Below are 21738 nucleotides of genomic sequence, written 5' to 3' on the forward strand. Positions count from 1 at the left end.
AGGGCTCTCACCTCCTGCAGCAGCTGGTGCTGGCCAACTACAAGCTGCTGCTGGCCATCTACCAGCTGCTGCAGGAGGCACATCATGGCCCCTGCGCCTAGGCCTGGTGGAGGTGGGGCACGGGCTGGAGCAGGCCCAGGGGACGGAGCAGACCCAGGGGAACGCAGTGGGGCAGGTGATGGTGCTGCTGTTGCTGCCGCAGGGGATGTGGATGGCTGAGGGGAGGGAGAGGGCTCTGCTGCTGGTACAGGTGGGGAGGGGGCCTCCATATAGTCCTCATCTATGATGAGCACCCCCTCCTCCGAGCCCGATGACTCCTCCTCCTGCGCATCCTCCTCCTCCTCCTCTTGGCGTTCCTCCTCCTCCTGCTCCTCCTCCTCCTCCTGCTCCTCCTCCTCCTCCTCATGCCTTTCCGCCTCCTCCTGCTCCTGCTCCTCCTCCTCCTCCTCCTGGAGGTGGTGGCCCTCCTCATCTTGGCGCTCGGCTTCCTGCTGGTGGAGCCCTGTGTATGTAAAAGGAGTGTGATTGAGATTAGCGCATACAACATGGCTTGCATAGTGCAGTAGCTGGGTGGCGTGAGGCAGGGGATGGGGCAAAGTGTGGTAAGGCGTAGCCTATGCCCATGGGGAATGAGCTGCATCAGGTGACATGACACAGAACCCTGGACCCTCCTCTGACACACACCACACAGGACATGTTGCCATAACAAATTCATTGCTGACCAGCATGTTTGCATTGTGAGATGCAACGAGGGGTTGATGGGCAGTTGTAGGATTTATTGGGGGGGGGGGGCAGTGGGAAGGGTGGTCAGCACAAATCTTTTATGTGAGTTAGGCCATGACATGCAGTAAAAGTAGGGCCTCAGGCAGGTCTACCAGGACACACTAATCAGCCACCACAGAAAGGGGAATAGTAAAGTGAGGCATATCATCTCATTCATCTCAGGGGGATGGTCGGAAGTTGCAGGCACGCTCATGGGAGAACCCCTACAACCTGCATCCTTGATCTGGGACAGATATGTTATTACTTACTAGTTGGCTATTAGGCACAAGGGAATTGATATTGTACAACAGATTTGCATTATTCAAGAAATGTATGTACTAATGTGTACAGGTGTCCTGTTTTTGAATACTTACGGCGAGCCCTGAGGTGCCTTCGCACCGCCCGGATGAGGTCGGGCCTCTCCCGCCTCACACGGCGGAACCGCCTCCTGAGGGACTCCAGGTCCCGGTGGACTCCAAAGCGTCTGTAAGATATAAGTTTGTAGAGCAGGGGTCAGGGGGGGATGGTCCTTTTTGTCCTCTGCACACATTCATTTGCTATTCAAATACCAGAGAGAGAGGGTCAACGGTGTTGGGGGGGGGGGGGGGGGGGACCACCTCCATTGGTACTGAATCATAGGAGCCACCTTTTTAACATTTTGGGGGGTGGAACCCCCAGTGGAGATGACCCCTCCCTCCATACATACAAGGCATTTATTTTATATTGGGGGTGGTCAAGCACCCACAGCAGCCACCAAGTTGGTTCCTATGCAGATGATGCCAGAGAGGTGGGCATGAGGCCAGACAGTACCGTTTGTATACATTATAATGTATGCTTGTTAAACTACTTTATATGTGTTCCACTATTCGGATGCGTTGTAAGCCACATAGAGGCTGCAAAGAGGAGTTGGAAAATCTGGCCTTCACATAACTAATGAAATTGTCACATAACACTAATATAATAGTCACATAACTAACGAAATACATTCTTGTAGGGATATGGGAATGGTCGTCGTTTCAAAAACATACAATTTATTAGTGATTGTGCATGTTCCTATATTACTCATGATCCTTGCATGGACACTCCAGTTACTGGTGGTAACATTGATGACGGAGCTGTTATATGTGTAGGTACAGGAGGGGAGGGGGGTTGGCCCATAACCTTACCTTTCCAGCCTGTCCCGGATGCGGGACCAGGCTCGCATGGCCTGGAGCCTGGGGGGCAGGTGATGGTGCTACACAAACAGCCTGTGCCGGTGCCTTAGGCACAGCCGCACCAGCAGCAGGCTCTCCTCCTGTCTGAAGTTGGGTTCTCTTCGTTGTGCCATTTTTCCACGTGTTGGAAAAAAAGTGCCTTATATAGATGACCTTGCATGAGGGACGTCGTTTCATGCACAGCTCCATATATGGATGACCATTCCATATATGGCCCCTATCAGCACGTGGATGCCCTCGTAAGCATAGACGTCTTTGACGTGCACATGCCTGCACGTGTGTGGAACGTGCCTTATATAGATGAGTATGACGCACCCCACCCGACCCTTTTCACATATACACAATATGCATATAGCTGCATGTTCAGTAGGTGTACAGTGCATGCAGATCCGGACGTGCAGATGGGCACATATGATGACAGTATGGGTGGAGCAGCATGATATGTCTGTAGTTGACACATATACGCGTTCCTCATATTTTCCCGTACCTGGATGGCCTGAACAACATGTACTGTACTTGCGATACACCTATGTACATTATTTTACACACCACGTGATTTAGTCGTTTGCACCTGCAATAATCGACCGTGTTAGGGCGCCCAATTTAGTCACGCTTATGCGCTCGTCATTTGATTGTTTTTTTACAGGGATAATCGATTATCAAAAAACGCCCACACTATTTTCCCATTATACATGTCTATTTTTGGGCGTTTTCGTAAGAACGTCCTAATTCGTACTTGGACGATCTTTCCATTATGCCCCTCCATGTATCAAGTCCAGTATTTTACTACTTCTTTTTCCTTTATATGATGGAAATGAGGGTCTTACCCCCTTTTGAGTAATACAATCTATGCATTTTTCCATCTTACCATTACTGGCACTTATTTTTATGCCTGTTGCAAGTTGCTTACTTTGCAGCTCCAAGATCACCTTTGGATCTCTGTGTCCCATTCGACGATGCCAGGTCTCAAGATTACATTCTGTATTCTTCTTTGTTTTTATAAGATGTGATGATTCACCTGTAATGTTTAACTTATAGACATTGTTACTCATATAACCTTCAGCATAAATTTCATTACCATCAGAAATTGTACATTTACTATTTTCAAAATGAATTGAAAAACCTGATACACTGAACATATTACAAACTGCTCGTGGAACATATAAGACATCTTTTACAAGAGTTTTTTTGACTCCATCTGATACTATGCATTTTAAATGTCCATTTCCTTTTGCTTTGATCATTGTTGAGCCAGCATTTGCTGTGTGAAGACTACCATCTTCTGGTCTCATATCTGTGAAAAATTCTTTATTATTGGTTATATGTTTTGTGCTGCCAGAATCTAATATCCAACTATTTTTATCTGAAGTGTTCTTCATTATATTAAAAGATTTTTCTGTCATTATACAGCTCTTATTCTTACTGTTGTCATGGTCATAATTTCTTCTTTGACCATGCTTATTCTCCATTGGCTTAAATGAGCTAGAAGGGGTGTGGTTTTTCTTGTTACAGTATTTTGATACCACATGAATAGCAAATCAGCTTGTTTCTGGGCAGGCTTTTTTCATTATAGCTCCGCCTCCTGCTATGCATCGCTGAGAAAAATGTTTCATTCTGGTTAATCTCTCTTGGTGAACAGATCTCCTCTGTTATAATACATTCTTGTCTAAGCTTAGAGACAGCCTGTTCAAAAGATTGTCCTTCAATTGCTTCATTCACTGTCCTGAATACTTCAAAACTTTTAGACAGAGATGTAAACATAAAAGCTCTCTTTAAAGCATCGCAGATAGGTATACCCGATAATTCTAGCTTCTTAAATAATGACATTAAATGTGTTATATGATCATTACATTTTTTCTTGTCATTCAACTTCAATTGAATTATTTCTGATAACCATATAAGCTGTTGTTTTGTATATGAAGTACCATACATGGTTTTCAATTTTTGCAATATTTCTTTTGAGGTGTCTGTTCCATCAATCAATATTGCCTGTTTCTCTGTCAGAGCTTCATATAGCATACTTTTGACATAACAGTCTGCAGTATTTCATTCTTCAAAATTGTCAGCATTTCTTACTTGATCCAAACATATATTTAGCTTCTTTGCTTCAATAATACATTTAAATCTCATCTCCCACTGAATATAGTTATATTCATTCAGTTGGGGCACTTTGAGAGAACATAGTAATGGTGCAGCTGCCATCTTGTTTTTTTTTTTTTTTTGTGTGGCGAGATAAAAAAAATTTCTTAATGTTTTCTTTTTTTTTTTATTTTAGTGGTCTGGGCCCATAACCCAATATGATGGGGAGAAATGAAAAAATAGACTTTTACTTCAGCAGATTTAGCCCATACGCAGCAGAGCTTTAGAAGTGTTAACTTCCATTTTTTTGTTCTCTCTCTCTCTCTCTCACATAGACTCTTGAATAAAAGATTCAATTACTCTCTCTTCTTTAACTTCCAAACAAAAATGATGTTTACTTACAGTTTCTTCAGATAACTATTTACATCATACTTGCAGTAGACATGGTAAAACTACTGAATACAAAATTCTGTCAGTTGGTTATCATACAGCTTGAAGAGAGATTGCTAACACCATCTTATGCTGACACAGACTGACTCACTCTCAGAGCAACTAGAGTGACTCAGACACACCCACAAGACATTACACTACATCCTATGACATCATAGCTCATAGAATTGTTGACAGTTAATGCATGCAGCACTTGTCTTTCACATATTCCTACAAAAAGGAGGATATTTCCCTTGATTTTCTTGCTTGTATTGAGTGCCAACTACTGACCACTTCTCCCTTATATCATGTGGTATCTTTACTAAGATGCTCTTGGTGCCTTGAGGTGTGTCTAGCTGGCTGAGGTTTGGAAAACTGTTCTCGGCCTTGACTGCTTCCAGCTCATGAAGGAGGTTTCCCAGCTCTTGCAGCTTGTAGTTATCTTTGCCTGATATCATTGGGAATCTATCCAGCCTGTTGAACAGTGAATTTTCTATGGCTTCTGGGCTGCCGTAGTACTCTTCCAGTCTTTCCCACATCTCTTTTAACCCCTTTGAAGGGTCATTCAAATATGAATGCTTCAACTCCTCTATTTGTACGGCTGTTTCTTTCCCCAGCCAGTGTAGCATCATGCTCATCTCTTGTTTGGGAGTAAGCCTCATACCCTTGATGGTGTTCTTGAAGTCTGATTTCCATGCCCTGTAACACTCAGGCCGGCCGTTGAACTGAGTAAGCCCTGAGCCCCCCAGGTCCTTGCGCGCTAGATACCTTACTAGCTCGTCCCTTGCTGAGGTTTCAGGTTGATCAGTTGAAGCCACTGCGGGCTGGCTGGCCTTAACTTCTGAGGGGATAGACGTGGAATACGACCACCTTGCTGGTTCTTGCTTGCATGAAGAGTGAATATGTCACGATTGTGACTATTTTCCATGTCTGTGCTCACTTTGCCCCGGTGGCCGGACCCTGTGGTTGCTATGGACTGTCTTGTTCCTGTTTCTCAAGCATGTTCCAGAAGTCATTCCAGTCCGGTCCAGATCTTCCAGCCTTCCAGGCTTGCTTGGGATTTTTGGTACTATGCCTCACCCTTACTGGTGATCTCAGCTGTGAGATTGCCTTTATTAACCAGCTGGGAACTTTCTAGTTTGCCTTTGCAATGCCAAAGGTCTCTAGGTTAGTTGGTGTGCTGTGTAGCACTTCTGCCTTGCTTTGTTTCTTGCCTGTATGCCTTGCCTTGTTCTTGTTTAGTCTGTGTGCAGTTAAGCTCTTAAGCACTACTGCTTTTGTCCTTCTTTGTGGCTGCTTGTCAGCTTCAGCCATTGCTCTTTGCTTGTCTGTGTATCATTTTTTGTGGCTGCCTGTCAGCCTTCAGCCATTGCTCTTTTGCTTGTCTGTGTATCCTTCTCTGTGGCTGCCTGTCAGCCTTCAGCCATTGCTTTATTGTTTGTCTGTGTGGCCTAGCTTTATATCCTGCCTAGCCTGTCTTGTTTGTTCTTTTCCCCTCTGACCTTCGGTCCCTGTTCAGTCAAGCTTGTTTTAGTATCCTATACCCTGTGTGAGAATCCTGAGTCCTGAATCCTGTTTTAGTCAAGCTTGTTTAGTATCCAGTGTCCTGTGTGAGAATCATGTTGTTCCAGTCAGTCTGGTCCAGCATTTCTTGTACATGCAGGACGTCAGACTTGGAAACCAAATGAAGGAAGAAGACTTCAGCTGGCGGAGGTTGGGGTCCCCTGCCAGCAAAGGCAGGCGACGGCGGGGATGGCGGGGGCGGGCGGGGGTCAAAGTTGTTCATGGTGCTGCTGGTGGCGGCGGGGGGGTGGCGGCAATGGTGATGGTGGTGGTGGTGGTGGGGGGTCGGCAGCACCGGGGGGGGGGGGGCTAAAATGTGCCCCCTCACCTCAGGCCCCCCCCCCCCGCCGAAGTCTGGCTATGCCCCTGGTGTCAACACATAATCATTGGTTCTTAGGGCAGGATCTTCGGAGACAAAGTAGCTTAGTCGTTTGTTTTCATCATTCTGCCCCAAAGCGTCTTCAAAGACATTAGCCTTTGCTTCAAGCTTGGCAATTTCCTTGTCTTCCAACTCAGCCTTTTGTAACTTTAGGGCGGTTTCTTTCTCACTATGGCGACGGCGAGTCTTGGCCATTGCCACCATAGCCCGTGCCTGAAGGGCTGCCGATCTCGCTGCCGATTGGCTGGAGTGGTTTGTTGCACTTGATCTGGAGGATCTTGAGCTGTTGGATGTATGCTTAGATGAGTGAGAGCATAGGAAGATACTTGTGGATCTACAATTACAGTCTCTAACTTCTTTACAGCCTCAGCCACTTCCGCTTTACGCTTTTGATCTGTGGCCTCTTGGAGTTCTTTTTCTATAAGCTCAGTATTTGTCTTATCTAAGAACTGGCAATACTCTGCTGACTTTGGCTCATTGTGTGCATAGCTGGTCTCTATTGATGACAGACAAGCGCCCTTGTCTGCCCCTGCCTTTGAAGCACTAAATATGTTTTCTTCAACTTCTCCCCAGAGCCTGCTTAGCTTCTCTGAATACTTCTCTTTTGTTGCTTGATAACTTTCTAGGAATTTCTGGATTCATTTGCGAGTTCTTTAATCTTGACTCTTTGGCCCAGATCAGGGGCGTATCTGCATGGGGCCACAGGGGCCTGGGCCCCCGCAGATTTCGCCCTGGCCCCCCTCCTGTCACCAACCCTCCCCCACTAATGTTGTTTACCTTTGCTGGCGGGGGACCCCAACCCCCGCCAGCCGCCGAGGTCTTCAAAGTTCTTGTTCGTCGTCCTCCGTGGCCATGCTGTACCCTGTTGATTCTGAGTCTGTCTGACGTCACACCACGTTGTACGTGCGTACAACGTGGTGCGACGTCAGACAGACTCCGAATCAGCAGCGTACAGCATGGCCACGGAGGAGGACAACGAAAAAGAACTTTGAAGACCTCGGCGGCTGGCGGGGGTTGGGGTCCCCCGCCAGCTGAAGAATTATTTTTAAAGGCAGGCGGAAGCGGACCTCGGCTGGCGGGGGTTGGGGTCCCCGCCAGCAAAGGTAAACAACGTCAGCGGGGGAGGGTTGGCGGCGGGAGAGGAGGTGGAGAGAGTCGTTGGTGGCAGGGGGGGGCTCTGGCAATGGCAGGGGGGAGTCGTTGGTGGCAGGGGGGGCTCTGGCAATGGCGGGGGGGGGGTCGGTGGTGCTGGGGGGGGGCTAAATGTGCCCCCTCCCTCTGGCCCTGGCCCCCCCCTACTGCCAGAGTCCAGATATGCCCCTGGCCCAGATGCATCAACCAAACATAAAAAAATCTAAAACGTAAAAGTGCTTACCGAATTTGAAAAAACGAAGAATGCACCAAAAAAACAAGTCACACATGTTCGGTGCGGTATTGTAAAGTACAATGCATTACAGATTCGTAATTCCCGTCAGTAATCGGCTCCTAAAACATGCGCAGAGCCACAAACTTCAACACAAACGTATTAAACCTACGTAGGTTGCTTACGTCATATGGGGGCATGCGAGGGGGGGGATCGGGACATGCGAGCATTTAGCTCTGTGATCCTAGCAGGAAAGTGCAGTTGAAGAGGTCCTCCTCAAGACTCCAAAAGGACATCCTTCATAAATACCCCTTTCTAACAAAAGACCAGGGTTGCCAGGTGGAAAATATTTTTCCAGCCCAAAGGAGCCCAAAATCCAGCCCAAAACCCGCCCAAACTCAAACCCCGCCCCTGACACCCCCGCCCCCGCGTCATCACCCCCGCCCCCGCCGTCATCAACCCCGCCCCCGCTGTCATCGGCCCCGCCTCCACGTCATCGGTCCCGCCTCCCACGTCATCGGCCCCGCCTCCCACGTCATCGGCCCCGCCTCCTACGTCACTAACCCCGCCCAAAAACGTCGCTAACCCCGCCCACCGCGGCCGAAAAAGCAGCCCAAAAAACCGCCCGAAGCCCAAAAAGCAGCCCAAAAAACCGCAACCCGCCGCGGGCAAAAATTTCCCGCGGCGGGTCGCGGAAAACCGCCCAATTGGGCGGTAAAACCGCCCACCTGGCAACACTGCAAAAGACCTCTTTCACTGTGATTCACTTTAGCTCAGCAGAGAGACCTGGGCCCGCCCCTGGCTGGGGGAAACAGGAAGGGAGGGGGACCTGACATGAGCAGCTTAAACTTGTTTTCAGAAACGGGAAAATTGGCTTCAGAGGAGAGCAGAGAAGCGTTTATCTCACTTTTGTTTTTAAACATGCCAGCTTGGAATTTTAAGGTGCACGGGGAAGCGGGGAGATGACAGCTCAGGCCTTTACGACTGCTCTGACCATACGTTTAATATGTCCCGGTAAATGATTCGGTGCAATCGTCGGTGTTGTTAGTGCATCTCGAATCATCCACATTACAATGGTAGTTACTCTTTTGTATTCCGTTTTCGTTAGCTGCTTGCTTCGTAGGAAAAAGGCATTTAATGCATGCAACGGTTAGGAATTTCCTTCGTTAAAGGGTTGTTAGAGGGTCATTAAGGTTTAGTGCATCTGGCCCTTTGTTGGGACTGCTGGGGGTGGCTATCTACTGAATCTGCCTTGACCTTTAGCTGCTCCTGCATATCTGGTGCAGGGAATACTTTATCTGTCACAGTCTGTGTGATGTTGAGATCTGCCATTCTGTACTTGCTTATTAGTCTGTATTAAGTGAGGGATCAGTTCTTGTATACAGGGAGCTGGAAGTATAAAAGGCTACTCGGTGTGAAGCTGTGCTAGGACTTGCTGGGACTCAATTGCAGTGGCTCTCTCTATTCAGTGACTTAGGGAGAAGTCTGCTTAGGTTAGTGAGCATAGGAGATGGGAGGGGTAAGAATAGCTCTGAGTCAGAATCCTCCCTCCTTCTGTGTGGATTAGCAACAATACACCCACCTCGCCCCAGGGGGTTGTCAGATCAGGTTTCTGTCCTAGCTGAAGGCAGGGGGCGTGGCTTCTCTTGAGCTGAGCAGCCAGGAATTTGTTACAATTTGAACTATGCTGTAGGCAGGGGGCATGGCTTCACTTGAGCTGAGCAGCCAGAAATTTGTTTCAGTATGGAACTGTTCATTAATGTGGTCAACTAGGAACTGTCAGCATCTAACACTGGAATCAACTTTCACTATATCTTCTGCTTTCCCATAAAATTAGCTTCTTCTGCTGAATAACACATTTCAGAAGGCTTTTATTTCAAGCGATAACTACAGTTCATAGGCTCTCTTCCAAGCTGAACTCTCCTCTCTTCCTGAATGGTTAGTTCTTTCACTGGCCTTCTGCCTGCCCTCTGAATTAGTTTTTACTGTTTTACAGGCCTCTAAGACTTGTAGCTTCTAAGTCTTATATCCTGACGTATAACCTTGGTACACCAGTTCATACCTGAAGACTCTATCTCTCTGAAAGTCCTTTATTTGAATAACACAATGTTTACTCACAGTCATCTGTTGTCACGTATACACAGCAGGAACTTAGGTTTGTGAGCCCTTGGGCCACTGCCGAGGAGCGGCAGCGGCAGGAGAATCACCCCAACACCAGATAAGGCAGACCAGAACTGGAACACAGTGGACTGGAGCAAGGCTTCACCTACACTTGGCCACCTTTCACCAAGAGTTGAGCTCTGGGCTTCAGGCGGCCGGTAGGACCTGCAGGACAAGGCAGGACACAGCAGCAGGCTGACAAATAACAGGAACACTAGAAACACGCTGGGTTCCAGGAAAAACAGCAAGCAAACGAACAATCCAGAAACAAGCCGGGTCATGGCAGGCTGTAGACAGAAGAATAGTCCAATAAACAATCCGGGTCTGGGCAGGCTGTAGACAGAAGAATAGTCCAATAAACAATCCGGGTCTGGGCAGGCGGCAGGCAGAAGAACAGTCCAATAAACAATCTGGGTCTGGGCAGGCGGCAGGCAAAAGAATAGTCCAAAAAACATGCAGAGTAAAAGTCACCAACACGAAAAGCACAAAGGCACTGCAACAACTCACACCAAAGGAACGCCTCTGAAGAACACTGTTCAGGGTTGCCAGGTAGAATTTTTTTTTCCAGCCCAATCCGGGCCAGAAACCAGCCCAAAACCCGCCCAAACACAAACCCCGCCCCTGACACCCCCACCCCCGCGTCACCGGCCCCGCCCCCGCCGTCACCGGCCCTGCCTCCCACGTCATCGGGCCCGCCTCCCCGTCATCAGCCCCGCCTCCCACGTCATCGGGCCTGCCTCCCCGTCATCAGCCCCGCCTCCCCGTCATCGGCCCCGCCTCCCACGTCATCGGCCCCGCCTCCCACGTCATCGGCCCCGCCCAAAACGTCACTAACCCCGCCCAAAAATGTCACTAACCCCGCCCCCCGTGGCCGAAAAAAATCAAAAAGCCGCCCAAAAAGCCGCCCGGAAGCTTAAAAAACCGCCCAAAAAACCGCAACCCACCGCGGGCAAAAATTTCCCGCGGCGGGTCGCGGAAAACCGCCCAATTGGGCGGTAAAACCGCCCACCTGGCAACACTGACACTGTTGCAAGGCAACTAGGAACCTTACCAGGTGGTTAATAAAGGCAGGTCACAAGGGAGTTCACCAGGTATGGGTGCTGCTTGGTTCCAAAAAACTCCCAAAACAATCTGGAGAGCTGGAAGATCCGGACCGGACCAGCATATTTTCCGGAACATGGGAAACGGTAAACCATCACTTCGCAGCATTCCCCAGGTCTAAACCCCGGGGACCGAGGTGACTGCGAGCCAAGGACCTGGGCACAACCATGACATCTGTAGATCAGAGGTACTGCCCCAATGGCAAAGAGTCTCCGTGATTCTGAAAACACAATTAGCTCAGAACTGGTTGAATGGAGTACAATATCTTTTTTAGTAAGATATATTCAAGGTAAAAACTAAGTACTCTAACAGAGGGTAACGCAGGAAAGGATTCTGTACTGTCTAACAAATGGAGCCTACCTCAGACTAAAGGGAACAGAAAAAGGGCACTCTCTGACCCAGAGAGCAGGGGAAAACCACCAATGGGAACAGACCCTGCCAACTAGCAATAGCATAACCAATCATATAACAGTTCTATGCAGACAGGCTAGTGAAGTCACATTGCCTGATAACTACACCCCACACAATGCAACGCTCATGTGTCTCTGCATTGAGAATGAGAGAAAAAGTGTCACACCCACCCCAGAGCCACATTACAATCAGGGAAAGGCTGTCAGAGGACAGAACACCAGCTGTCATTTGGTCTTCTTTCCTCCTTTTTTAATACACAGAATATATTTGGCCTGGGCTTCCAGGATGGTATTTTTGAATAGCATCCACGCCTGATATAAAATTTTGACCTTTGCAACTGCTCCTCTTAGTTTTTTTTTGTTCACCATTCTTCTCATTTTATCATAGTATCCTTTTTGAAAGTAAAATGCTAACGTATTGGATTTCCTGTGTGTACTTACTCCATAGACAATATCAAATCTGATCATATTATGATCACTGTTTGTCAAGCAGCCCCAGCACCATTACCTCCCGCACCAGATCATGCGCTCCACTAAGGACTAGGTCTAGAATTTTTCCTTCTCTTGTCGGCTCCTGTACCAGCTGCTCCTAAAAAGCAGTCCTAGATTTCGTCAAGGAACCTTTCCTCCCTAGCATGCTCTGATGCTACATTTACCCAGTCAATATTGGGGCAATTGAAACCACCCATTATTATTGTGATCCCCAGGTTGTTAGCCTTCCTAATTTCTGATAACATTTCTACATCTGTCTGTACAGATCTGTCTGTATCGCCAGGTGGGCGATATTACACTCCTATCTCTATCCTTTTCCCCTTTACACATGGAATTTCAATCCATAGTGATTCCAAGATGTGTTTTGTTTCCTGCAGAATTTTCAATCTATTTGATTCAAAGCCCTCTTTAACATACAATGCTACCCCTTCACCAATTTGATCCACCCTATCACTACGATATAATTTGTACCCTGGTATGACAGTGTCCCACTGGTTATCCTCCTTGCACCAGATCTCAGAGATGCCTATTATATCTAATTTTTCATTTAGTGCAATATATTCTAACTCTCCCATCTTATTTCTTAGGCTTCTGGCATGACATACAGGCTCAGGAAGTCTATTTGAGGCGTATGATCCAGCAAGATAAAAGGAACGGATGTGGAGTTGGAAATGGAGGAGAAGGGTGAAGATAAGAGAGATTTACCCAGTGAATGGAGTTCCCGGAAGGAGTGTAGGGAGAGATAAGAGTGGAGAGGTACTGAGGAACTGCAGGGCTTGATGGACCTTTGGTCTTTCCTGGTAAGGCAATACTTATGTACTTATGGGACGCGCCTGAGGAGAGGCCCCAATGCTGGCAAGAAGGCTGACTATCTGAATTGCTGGTGCCAGATGGAGAACGCTTCAGGGCACTGAAAATGACCATGCGGACTGTAGAGAGGCTGTGGGCGAAACGCGAAAGATTTAAGACTCGGGGGGGGGGGGGGGGGGAGAGAAGGGAGAAAGAGCTACCCAAGAAGGTTTTAATAGGAGTGGAAGTGAGCCTATCAAGTCCATTGTAAGCAAGGTTAATCTGTTACCACTCCCCCGCGCAGCCGTCATTGCCGTTCACTCGAAACAAAGCAAGCAAACTTATGAGCTGCTGCCTCCACCTTGTCATTTTTTATTGTTGGTCCATCTGTAGCAAGTCTAAAGCTGTTTCAGTTAGATAGGCAGTGCCTTAAAAGCGGGAGGAGAAAATAAATAACAATTGAATATCACTAAAACAGCTTCAAAAAATATTGTAGCCGGTAGAAACCGCAATTATAAACTCTATAGGTTGAGCTCATTTTTCTTCACTGTTCTTCTTCTATACAATATAGATGTCCAGATTTCAGTGAGGATATCCTGTTTCCTGATGGGTTCATCTTAACTGTTGTTGTAATCTGCCTTGGGAAGCCTGGTGTTTTAAAGGTGATAGAATATATTGAAATTAAATGAAAGTAGAATTCAACTCTCCTTTCATTGGGGCACATGGAATCACATCATCTATTTTGTAGAACTTTCTTTTAGATACACAAATGGATTATTCTGTTTTGAATGTGTTTCAGGGGCAAGTGGTTTTATAAATCAAAATAAAAAGAAATACTTTGTTTCATCATATCTCTTTTGTTTAAACATAAATGGGCTATAAGCCCCTAATGCAGTCCATTGGTTTTCTTATATTTTTTGCTTGTGATGACTGTTTTAGATTTGTTAGGAACTGGGCAACATTCTGGGGAAGGGGGAGCCTATTCCGAAAGGATGGGCTCCACCTTAACCAGGGTGGGACCAGGCTGCTGGCATCTGCATTTAAAAAGGAGATAGAGCAGCTTTTAAACTAAAAATGGGGGGAAGGCTGACAGTCGCTCAGAAGCACATGGTTCGGGATAAGGTATCTTGCAATGATACCTCACAAACAGGGAAGATAGGGTTTCTGGATAGTGAGGTTGCACAACAGACCGTGGTAGGTCAGGTGCCCTTAAATACAACTAAAGATCAGACAAAAGATGGCAAATCAATAGTGTCAAGTACTAAGCATCATGCAAATAGGAACAACAATCATACTCTGAAATGTCTATATGTAAATGCTAGGAGTCTAAGAAATAAGATGGGAGAGTTGGAATATATTGCAGTTAATGAAAAATTGGATATAATAGGCATTACTGAGACCTGATGGAAGGAGGATAACCAGTGGGACACTGTCATACCGGGGTACAAAGTATATCGTAGTGATAGGGTGGACCGGACTGGTGGAGGGGTAGCATTGTATATTAACGAGAGCCTTGACTCAGATAGATTACAAATTCAGCAGGACACAAGTCACACCTTTGAATCATTGTGGGTTGAAATTCTATGTATAAAAGGGAAAAAACGGTGATAGGAGTGTACTACTGTCCACCTCACCAGGATAGGAAACAGAGAGTGGGATTAAATGGGCAGTATTCACAATGGAGAAGGGTAGCTAGTGGGGTTCCTCAGGGGTCTGTGCTAGGACCGCTGCTTTTTAATATATTTATAAATGATTTAGAGATGGGAGTAACTAGTGAGGTAATTTAATTTGCTGATGACACAAAGTTATTCAAAGTCGTTAACTCACGACAGGATTGTGAAAAATTACAGAAGGACCTTACGAGACTGGGAGACTGGGCGGCTAAATGGCAGATGACGTTCAATGTGAGCAAGTGCAAGGTGATGCATGTGGGAAAAAAGAACCCAAATTATAGGTACGTCATGCAAGGTTCCACTTTAGGAGTTACAGACCAAGAAAGGGATCTGGGTGTCGTCGTCGATAATACACTGAAACCTTCTACTACTACTACTTAACATTTCTAGAGCGCTACTAGGGTTACGCAGTGCTGTACAAATTAACAAAAGGACAGTCCCTGCTCCAAGGAGCTTCCAATCTAATGGGCGAAATGTCAAGTAGGGGCAGTCCAGATTTCCTGAATAGAGGTATGATGGTTAGGTGCCGAAGGCGACATTAAAGAGGTGGGCTTTGGGCAGGGAGGGGACCTGGCGTATGGGCTCAGGGAGTTTATTCCAGGCATGGGGTGAGGCGAGGCAGAAAGGGCGGAGCCTGGAGTTGGCGGTGGTGGAGAAGGGTACTGACAGGATGGATTTGTCTTGAGAACGGAGGTTACGGGTAGGAATGTAAGGGGAGATGAGGGTAGAGAGGTAGGGAGGGGCTGTAGATCGAGTGCATTTGTAGGTTAAAAGGAGAAGCTTAAACTGTATGCGGTACCTGATCGGAAGCTTAACCATAGTAACATAGTAGATGACGGCAGAAAAAGACCTGCACGGTCCATCTAGTCTGCCGAACAAGATAAACTCATATGTGCTGCTTCATGAGTATACCTTACCTTGATTTCTATCTGCCATTTTCAGGGCACGGACCGTAGAAGTCTTGCCCAGCACTAGCCCCATCTCCCAATCTCGGCTAAGCTTCTGACGATCCGTTCCTTCTGATCAGGATTCCTTTACGCATGCTTGAACCAGTTCTGGCCTAGGGAGTGGGTTTGCTTCTGTGTGCTTTTGCTTTTCTGTGCTGGGGAGTGTATTCATTTCTCTGCGCTTTTGCTTTTCCAGACGTTTGCTCCCTTCGTTGAACCTACTACTACTACTACTACTACTATTTGACATTTCTATAGCGCTACTAGGGTTACGCAGCGCTGTACAATATAACATAGAAGGACAGTCCCTGCTCGAAGAGCTTACAATCTAATGGAAAAGCAAAAGCGCAGAGAAATGAATACAGTTCTGTGCTCGGGAGTGGGTTCATTTCTGTGCGCTTTTGCTTGTCCAGACATTTGTCCTCGTCGCTTAACCCCAAATCCCAGCATGCACTTTGGTGGCCAGAGAATTTTGGGGCCCAGAACCTCCGCCGACAGGGTATCGGCCCTTCCTGCACGGGAGAAGCAGCCCCCGCTGTGGCAAGTTAAGGGACCGGCTGGCGCAGGCCCTCTCCCGTGCTTGCTCCGGGCTGGGCCTGTGGCCACCGCGAGCAAATGGTGCCCCACCGGATGGGACCCTGGCACTTAGTGCTTTCTTTCTTCATACTTACCTAGTAGGGGAGATTAGTCCATGATCCAGAAGGTGGCGCTCCTAGGGTGAGGCACAGCCATTGCACTCAGGCTTTGCTGACCCCTGCGATTTCCCCACATGCGGGAAACTCGACTGCATAATTTCTGGTAGTGGGGGGACTGTGTTTGCGCTTTCCTCTGTTTCCTTCTAAGCTCTGATACCTTCGCTCTTGTGCCCAATCGGCTGAACGCCTCTGGAGGAAATCTCGCACCCATACCGATTTCATTCATTATAAATTCATGTTATTCTCCTTCCAGTCCTCCCTATTCCTTGCCAAACAGGATTATTACACCCAATTGACTAACTCCCTCAGCTCTAACCCCCGTCGTCTCTTCGCCACCCTTAACTCCCTCCTCAAAGTGCGCTCCGCTCCCACCCCCCTCATTCTCGCTTCAATCACTGGTGGACTACTTTCGCGACAAGGTGCAGAAAATCAACCTCGAATTCACCACCAAACCATCTTCTCCTCCTCCTCACCCTATAACACACTCCCTCAACCAACCAACCCAGGCCTCCTTCGCCTCTTTTCCCGATATCACCAAAGAGGAAACCACCTATCTTCTCTCCTCTTCGAAATGCACCACCTGTTCCTCAGACCCCATCCCCACCAACTTACTTAACACCATCACTCCTACTGTCACCCCCCCATCTGTCGTATCCTCAACCTCTCTCTCTCCACTGCAACTGTCCCTGACACTTTCAAGCATTCTGTAGTCACACCACTCCTCAAAAAACCATCACTTGACCCTACCTGTCCCTCCAACTACCGCCCCATTTCCCTCCTACCCTTCCTCTCCAAGATACTTGAATGCGCTGTTCACAGCCTTTGCCTTGATTTTCTCTCCTCTCATGCCATCCTCAATCCGCTTCAATCCGGCTTTTGCCTCCTACACTCGACAGAAACGGCACTATCTAAAGTCTGCAATGACATGTTCCTTGCCAAATCCAAAGGTCACTACTCCATCCTTATCCTCCTCGACCTATCCGCCGCTTTTGACACTGTCAATCACAACTTACTTCTCGCCACACTGTCCTCACTTGGGTTCCAGGGCTCTGTCCTCTCCTGGTTATCCTCTTATCTCTCCCACCGTACCTTCAGAGTACACTCTCATGGATCTTCCTCCACCCCCATCCCGCTCTCTGTTGGAGTTCCTCAGGGATCTGTCCTTTGACCCCTTCTTTTCTCAATCTAAACCTCCTCCCTGGGTTCCCTAATCTCCTCCCATGGGTTCCAATATCATCTTTATGCTGATGACACCCAGCTTTATCTCTCCACACCAGACAACACTGCAGAAACCCAGGCTAAAGTATTGGCCTGCTTAGCCAACATTGCGACCTGGAGGTCCAACCGCCACTTGAAACTGAACATGGCCAAGACCGAGCTTATTGTCTTCCCTCGCAAACCCACTTCTCCTCTCCACTCTCTATCTCTGTTGATAACATCCTCATCATCCCCGTCTCATCTGCCCGCAACCTCGGAGTCATCTTTGACTCCTCCCTCTCCTTCTCTGCGCATATCCAGCAGATAGCCAAGACCTGTCGCTTTTTCCTCTATGTGAAAAATAAAAAAGGTGGGAATATAAGCCAGGCTATCCAAAGAATGGAACCAAATTATCTTTAAAAAACCCAAATTTAATAATTTTCAAACAAATAATAATATAACAATCACACATTAAAAATGACTCAACACAACGTTGTGTTTCGGCCGGATAGGCCTACAACAGGAGTCTATAAACATAAACAAACAATAAATAAACAAATTAAGCATAAAAATAATATACAGCAAAAAATATACTGAAAGAGGAACATATATAGATTATCAAAAAGATCAAAAAAATCACCATATAAATGCAAAAAGTAAAATTCTATTAACATAAAGCAAATTAAAAACTATATATATATATATGCCAAATAATATGTTAAACGAACATACTAAAGAAAAGGAACATTAAATAAGAAAAGGAGCAAAAAAATGAAACCAAAAAGCAAATTAAAATATACATACATGGGGATAAAGGACATGTGAAAAATTGAATGAAAAAAACTAACCTTATTAATCAAGGTGAAATTGAATATAACACATCAAAGGAATCTCAAAACGCAGATAAAAGACTCCAAGGATAAAAGATCTGCAGATAAGATCTTTAAAATGGTCTGTAGAAGACCATTTTACATATACAGTTTAATATGTGGCCACTGCGAGCGAATGGTGCCCCGCCGGACGGGACCCTGGCACTTAGTGCTTTCTTTCTTCATACTTACCTGGCAGGGGAGATTAGTCCATGATCCAGAAGGTGGCGCTCCCAGGGTGAGGCACAGCCATTGCACTCAGGCTTTGCTGACCCCTGCGATTTCCCCACATGCAGGAAACTCGACTGCATAATTTCTGGTAGTGGGGGACTGCGTTCGCACTTTCTCCTGTTTCCTTCTAAGTGCTGCTGCGGCTAGGAAAGCTAATAGAATATTGGGTATTATTAGGAAAGGTATGGAAAACAGGTGTGAGGATGTTATAATGCCGTTGTATCCAGTGCTTTTTTTGTAGAAAAAAAGGTGCCAGTACTCATTGTGGGCGGGGTCACCACATATGGCTCCACCTACATTAGCCACACCACTTATACCAGCCATGGCGCATATAAAGACATCATTGAAAATATTATAGTAGTATAGGAGAAAAAAATAATGTGATTTTTATTCATTATAAATAATTTCTGTAAGCTGTTACAGGTCCAGTATCCCCAGTGGGATACTGGACCTGTAACAGCAGATGTAAATTCTCAAATTGGACATATTTCAGACACTAGCATGAAAATAAAATGATTTTTCTACCTTTGTTATCTGGTGACTGTTTTTCTGATCATGCTGGCCCAGTATCCGATTCTGCTGCTATCTGTCCTCTTAACTCCGTTTTCAGGGCTTCCTTTCCATTTATTTCTTTACTTTCCGCCTTTCTTCTTCATTTCTTGCCCTACATCCGTAAGTAAAAGCTGGGTCCTACTCTGCAGACTTGACTGTCCAGTGGATCCAGCTTCTGCCTATTTTCTTTGTCCATGTGCAGGTTTTCTCCTCTCTTCTTTTTCCCTCATCTCATCTCCTTCCTCACGCTTTCCTCCCCTCCATCAATGTCCAGCATTTCTTCTCTCTCCCTGCCCTCTCCTCCATCCACCCATGTCCAGCAATCCTCCTCTCCCCCTGCTCCCCTCCAGCCACCCATGCCCAGTGATTCTCCTCCCTCCCCTGCCCATGTCCAGCATGTCTCCTCTCCCCCCTACCCTCTCCTCCATGTCCAGCGATTCTCTCTCCCCTCCCCTGCCCTCCATACCCAGCATATCGCCTCCCTCCCCTGCCCTCCCCTCATCCATGCCCAGCAATTCTCCATCTTCTCTCCCCTGCCCATGTCCAGCATGTCTCCTCTTCCCCCTGCCCTCCCCTCCATGTCCAGCGATTCTCTCTCCCCTCCCCTGCCCTCCATACCCAGCATGTCACTTCCCTCCCTTCATTCATGCCCAGCAATTCTCCGTCCTCTCTCCCCTGTCCTTCCCTGCCCATGTCCAGCATGTCTCCTCTCCCCTCCATGTCCAGCGATTCTCTCTCCCCTCCCCTGCCCTCCATACCCAGCATGTCGCCTCCCTCCCCTCATTCATGCCCAGCAATTCTCCGTCCTCTCCCCTGCCCTCTCCTCCATGTCCAGTGATTCACTCTCCCCTCCCCTCTATACCCAATATGTCGCCTCTTTCCCCTGCCCTCCCTTCATCCATGCCCAGCAATTCTCTGTCCTCTCTCCCCTGCCCTCTCCTGCTCATGTCCAGCATGTCTCCTCTCCCCCTGCCCTCCCCTCCCTGTCCAGTGATTCTCTCTCCCCTCCCCTGCCCTCCCTGTCCAGCGTGTCCCCTCTCTCCCCTGCCCTCCCTAAGTCGCGGTGAACCGGTCCGGAAGTGAAGGCAGCAGTGAGGCAGGCACGCATGCAGCAGGCAGGTTCATCTTCGTCTCCTCTCGCGTTGCTTCCCTCTCAGTGCGTCCAGCCCTCGAGGGCGGGACGCGCTGAGAGGGAAGCAATGCGAGAGACAAAGATGAACCTGCCTGCTGCGTGCGTGCCTGCCTCACTGCTGCCTTCACTTCCGGACCGGTTCGTCGACTTGGAGAGGGGAGGGCAGGGGAGAGATGGGACACGCTGGACAGGGAGGGCAGGGGAGGGAAGAGAGAATCACTGGACAGGGAGGGGAGGGCAGGGGGAGAGGAGACATGCTGGACATGGGCAGGGGAGGGCAGGGGAGAGAGGATGGAGAATTGCTGGGCATGGATGAAGGGAGGAATTGTGGGAAGGAATTGTGATATTGAATAAATAAATGTATATTTGTGTCCCTAGTCTTGCATCCTACATTTAATAATCCTTTCAAGAAATCCAGTTAATCATTTAACATTAGTGGAACATAGCCAAAGAGGCATGGTATGGTCGCGTTTTTAATAATGGTAATACTAGGACCCATCTAAGGAGCAGGTTATTTTGAGTTAGTCTTCACTGGACCAAACTTGCTTTCCTTGTGCCATCACTATCCAGCAGGATAGGCAGTGTCTTAAAAAGTGGAGGATAAAGGATTTTTTTTACACATTTATATCACATTATTCCAAGCAAAGTCAGGTTAAATGTGTCTTACATTTGAAAATACAAATACCTGTTTTGTAAAACGTACATTTTTTTTCAATTTTTATTTTGCAAAGTACAGGAGAAAATGCATTGCTGTTTCTTTTTTACCATTATTGCACTGTTTATAGAGTCTGGCTTCCTTGGGCAGAGAGGAGGGGGGTCTCTATTTCAATTTTTGTTTTTTTTTTCTTTTGTGGCTCCCTATTTTGTATTAGATTGTTATCGTGGAATGTTGTCACAATTTGAGTTTCTGCCAGGTGCTTGTGACCTGGGTTGGCCATTGTTGGAAACAGGATAATGGGCTAGATGGACCATTGGTCTGACCCAGTATGGCTACTCTAATGTTAAGAAGGTGTCTAGCAGTGGAATAAATGTGTGTGCTAGGTAGTTAAGAAGACAGGTTGCCTACTCTGGACAGTCCAGGGACCTCTTCTGCATCCTGCCTCCTGATGTTACTGTTTCCTTGTAGGCAGGACGCAACAGAGACAGCCTATATTAATCAGTGCCCACAACAGCCCTTGAGCAACAACACAGACACTGCTGTCTAGCTGACCCCAACCAGCGCCTATTTTATAAAAGTCTGCTCCCCCTGAGATCAAAACCTGGCTACACCTCTGACTCACATCCCAAAGTTTTCAGGCCTTGTACCCATTTCCTAGACCTTACTGACCAGCAGTGTCTCTTTTTTGGCCACTGGTAGCTTTCAGTCTGTGCTAGCTGTAAACGCAGGCCTCACCCAGCCTGCCATTTCAAACTGCCTCACCCAGTTCCTTGATGACTATCTTACCCGCACCTCAGACTACATCACCTTCCCCACCACCCCCCAGGTCCTGCAGAATATCATGGCTCATTTCTACACCACAGCTTGCTTCCTCTCGGTCATGGGCGTCATTGACTGCACACATGTCGCACAGACCCCCCCCCCCCCCCCCCCCGGCACAAGAAGCTACCTATAGGCATAGGAAAGCATTCCGCATTCCATTCCACAAATATACAAGTTGTGTGTGATGCCTAGGGGGAGATTGTAGACATGTGTGCCTGATA

At 47.4% G+C, this 21738-nt stretch overlaps 2 non-coding genes across 2 annotated transcripts; both read left to right on the forward strand.

The window, feature by feature from the left end:
• Positions 1 to 16024: 16024 nt before the first annotated feature.
• On the forward strand, positions 16025 to 16192 carry LOC115471458. The gene has a single exon (XR_003942347.1). It is a non-coding gene; the product is annotated as a U1 spliceosomal RNA (small nuclear RNA).
• A 2114-nt stretch (positions 16193 to 18306) lies between these two features.
• Positions 18307 to 18473, forward strand: LOC115471459. The gene has a single exon (XR_003942348.1). It is a non-coding gene; the product is annotated as a U1 spliceosomal RNA (small nuclear RNA).
• Positions 18474 to 21738: the final 3265 nt, after the last annotated feature.

The sequence above is a fragment of the Microcaecilia unicolor genome, chromosome 5, assembly GCF_901765095.1.
Source record: "Microcaecilia unicolor chromosome 5, aMicUni1.1, whole genome shotgun sequence".
NCBI lineage: Eukaryota > Metazoa > Chordata > Amphibia > Gymnophiona > Siphonopidae > Microcaecilia > Microcaecilia unicolor.